A 4,791-nucleotide genomic window follows, 5' to 3' on the forward strand; every position below is an offset into this window, starting at 1 on the left:
AGATCTAAAATAGGTTGATTTATAGACCAGAAATAGACGTCTAAAATAGGTTGATTTTTAGATCTAAAATAGGTTGATATATAGACCTAAAATAGACGCCTAAATTAGGTTGATTTATAGACCCTTAGGTTGATTTATAGACCTAAAGTAGACGTTTAAAATAGGTTTATTTATAGATCTAAAATAGGTTGATTTATAGACCTAAAATAGGTTGATTTATAGACCTAAAATAGACAGCTAAATTAGGTTGATTTATAGACTCTTAGGTTGATTTATAGACCTAAAGTAGACGTTTAAAATAGGTTTAATTATAGATCTCAAATAGACCAGAAATAGACGTCTAAAATAGGTTGATTTTTAGATCTAAAATAGGTTGATATATAGACCTAAAATAGACGCCTAAATTAGGTTGATTTATAGACCCTTAGGTTGATTTATAGACCTAAAGTAGACGTTTAAAATAGGTTTATTTTTAGATCTAAAATAGGTTGATATATAGACCTAAAATAGACGCCTAAATTAGGTTGATTTATAGACCCTTAGGTTGATTTATAGACCTAAAGTAGACGTTTAAAATAGGTTTATTTATAGATCTAAAATAGGTTGATTTATAGACCTAAAATAGGTTGATTTATAGACCTAAAATAGTCAAAACTAAACTGTCGAGGTAGGGTCATTCAACAAAGTTTCCCAACCCTTGTTAATTTGCAAAATCTTGATCTTGGCTCAATTTACTAGACGTCTAAATTAAAAACATTAAATATGATCATATTTTGGAATTTTGAAGTCTGAAAAAGCCGTAAGTTGTATAAATAATGCACAGAAGTTGTTTGGGTTTAACAAGCATACTGATCCGTACATGTGAATTGGTTATTCCTGTACCACTGATAAAGATAAAAATAAGTTGATTTTCAGACCAAAAATAGACGTTTGGAAAAGGTTGATTTTTAAACCCAAAATTGACTAAACAAGGTTGATTTTTAAACCAAACATAGATGTATTAAATAGGTTGAATTTTAAACCAAAAATAGACGTCTAAAAAAGGTTGATTTTTAAACAAAAAATAGACGTCTAAAATAGGTTGATTTTTAAACAAAAAATAGACGACTAAAATAGGTTGATTTTTAAACTAAAAATAGACGTCTAAAAAAGGTTGATTTTTAAACCAAAAATAGACGTCTAAAATAGGTTGATTTTTAGACAAAAATAGACGTCTAAAAAAGGTTGATTTTTAAACCAAAAATAGACGTCTAAAATAGGTTGATTTTTAAACCAGAAATAGACGTCTAAAATAGGTTGATTTTTAGATCTAAAATAGGTTGATATATAGACCTAAAATAGACACCTAAATTAGGTTGATTTATAGACCCTTAGGTTGATTTATAGACCTAAAGTAGACGTTTAAAATAGGTTTATTTATAGATCTAAAATAGGTTGATTTATAGACCAGAAATAGACGTCTAAAATAGGTTGATTTTTAGATCTAAAATAGGTTGATATATAGACCTAAAATAGACGCCTAAATTAGGTTGATTTATAGACCCTTAGGTTGATTTATAGACCTAAAGTAGACGTTTAAAATGGGTTTATTTATAAATCTAAAATAGACCAGAAATAGACGTCTAAAATAGGTTGATTTTTAGATCTAAAATAGGTTGATATATAGACCTAAAATAGACGCCTAAATTAGGTTGATTTATAGACCCTTAGGTTGATTTATAGACCTAAAGTAGACGTTTAAAATAGATCTAAAATAGGTTGATTTATAGACCAGAAATAGACGTCTAAAATAGGTTGATTTTTTAGATCTAAAATAGGTTGATATATAGACCTAAAATAGACGCCTAGATTAGGTTGATTTATAGACCCTTAGGTTGATTTATAGACCTAACGTAGATGTTTAAAATAGGTTTATTTATAGATCTAAAATAGGTTGATTTATAGACCAGAAATAGACGTCTAAAATATGTTGATTTTTAGATCTAAAATAGGTTGATATATAGACCTAAAATAGACGCCTAAATTAGGTTGATTTATAGACCTAAAGTAGACGTTTAAAATAGGTTTATTTATAGATCTAAAATAGACCAGAAATAGACGTCTAAAATAGGTTGATTTTTAGATATAAAATAGGTTGATATATAGACCTAAAATAGACGCCTAAATTAGGTGTATTTATAGACCCTTAGGTTGATTTATAGACCTAAAGTAGATGTTTAAAATAGATCTAAAATAGGTTGATTTATAGACCAGAAATAGACGTCTAAAATAGGTTGATTTTTAGATCTAAAATAGGTTGATATATAGACCTAAAATAGACGCCTAAATTAGGTTGATTTATAGACCCTTAGGTTGATTTATAGACCTAAAGTAGACGTTTAAAATAGGTTTAATTATAGATCTCAAATAGACCAGAAATAGACGTCTAAAATAGGTTGATTTTTAGATCTAAAATAGCTTGATATATAGACCTAAAATAGACGATTTATAAACCAGAAATAGACGTCTAAAATAGGTTGATTTTTAGATCTAAAATAGGTTGATATATAGACCTAAAATAGACGCCTAAATTAGGTTGATTTATAGACCCTTAGGTTGATTTATAGACCTAAAGTAGACGTTTAAAATAGGTTTATTTTTAGATCTAAAATAGGTTGATATATAGACCTAAAATAGACGATTTATAGACCAGAAATAGACGTCTAAAATAGGTTGATTTTTAGATCTAAAATAGGTTGATATATAGACCTAAAATAGACGCCTAAATTAGGTTGATTTATAGACCTAAAGTAGACGTTTAAATAAGATCTAAAATAGGTTGATTTATAGACCAGAAATAGACGTCTAAAATAGGTTGATTTTTAGATCTAAAATAGGTTGATATATAGACCTAAAATAGACGCCTAAATTAGGTTGATTTATAGACCCTTAGGTTGATTTATAGACCTAAAGTAGACGTTTAAAATAGGTTTATTTATAGATCTAAAATAGACCAGAAATAGACGTCTAAAATAGGTTGATTTTTAGATCTAAAATAGGTTGATATATAGACCTAAAATAGACGCCTAAATTAGGTTGATTTATAGACCCTTAGGTTGATTTATAGACCTAAAGTAGACGTTTAAAATAGATCTGAAATAGGTTGATTTATAGACCAGAAATAGACGTCTAAAATAGGTTGATTTTTAGATCTAAAATAGGTTGGTATATAGACCTAAAATAGACGCCTAAATTAGGTTGATTTATAGACCCTTAGGTTGATTTATAGACCTAAAGTAGACGTTTAAAATAGGTTTAATTATAGATCTCAAATAGACCAGAAATAGACGTCTAAAATAGGTTGATTTTTAGATCTAAAATAGGTTGATATATAGACCTAAAATAGACGATTTATAGACCAGAAATAGACGTCTAAAATAGGTTGATTTTTAGATCTAAAATAGGTTGATATATAGACCTAAAATAGACGCCTAAATTAGGTTGATTTATAGACCCTTAGGTTGATTTATAGACCTAAAGTAGACGTTTAAAATAGGTTTATTTATAGATCTAAAATAGGTTGATTTATAGACCAGAAATAGACGTCTAAAATAGGTTGATTTTTTAGATCCAAAATAGGTTGATAAATAGACCTAAAATAGACGCCTAGATTAGGTTGATTTATAGACCCTTAGGTTGATTTATAGACCTAACGTAGACGTTTAAAATAGGTTTATTTATAGATCTAAAATAGGTTGATTTATAGACCAGAAATAGACGTCTAAAATAGGTTGATTTTTCGATCTAAAATAGGTTGATATATAGACTTAAAATAGACGCCTAAATTAGGTTGATTTATAGACTCTTAGGTTGATTTATAGACCTAAAGTAGACGTTTAAAATAGGTTTAATTATAGATCTCAAATAGACCAGAAATAGACGTCTAAAATAGGTTGATTTTTAGATCTAAAATAGGTTGATATATAGACCTAAAATAGACGATTTATAGACCAGAAATAGACGTCTAAAATAGGTTGATTTTTAGATCTAAAATAGGTTGATATATAGACCTAAAATAGACTCCTAAATTAGGTTGATTTATAGACCCTTAGGTTGATTTATAGACCTAAAGTAGACGTTTAAAATAGATCTAAAATAGGTTGATTTATAGACCAGAAATAGACGTCTAAAATAGGTTGATTTTTAGATCTAAAATAGGTTGATATATAGACCTAAAATAGACACCTAAATTAGGTTGATTTATAGACTCTTAGGTTGATTTATAGACCTAAAGTAGACGTTTAAAATAGGTTTATTTATAGATCTAAAATAGGTTGATTTATAGACCAGAAATAGACGTCTAAAATAGGTTGATTTTTTAGATCTAAAATAGGTTGATATATAGACCTAAAATAGATGCCTAGATTAGGTTGATTTATAGACCCTTAGGTTGATTTATAGACCTAACGTAGACGTTTAAAATAGGTTTATTTATAGATCTAAAATAGGTTGATTTATAGACCAGAAATAGACGTCTAAAATAGGTTGATTTTTCGATCTAAAATAGGTTGATATATAGACTTAAAATAGACGCCTAAATTAGGTTGATTTATAGACTCTTAGGTTGATTTATAGACCTAAAGTAGACGTTTAAAATAGGTTTAATTATAGATCTCAAATAGACCAGAAATAGACGTCTAAAATAGGTTGATTTTTAGATCTAAAATAGGTTGATATATAGACCTAAAACAAACGATTTATAGACCAGAAATAGACGTCTAAAATAGGTTGATTTTTAGATCTAAAATAGGT

Source organism: Syngnathus typhle, linkage group LG18 (assembly GCF_033458585.1).
Source record: "Syngnathus typhle isolate RoL2023-S1 ecotype Sweden linkage group LG18, RoL_Styp_1.0, whole genome shotgun sequence".
NCBI lineage: Eukaryota > Metazoa > Chordata > Actinopteri > Syngnathiformes > Syngnathidae > Syngnathus > Syngnathus typhle.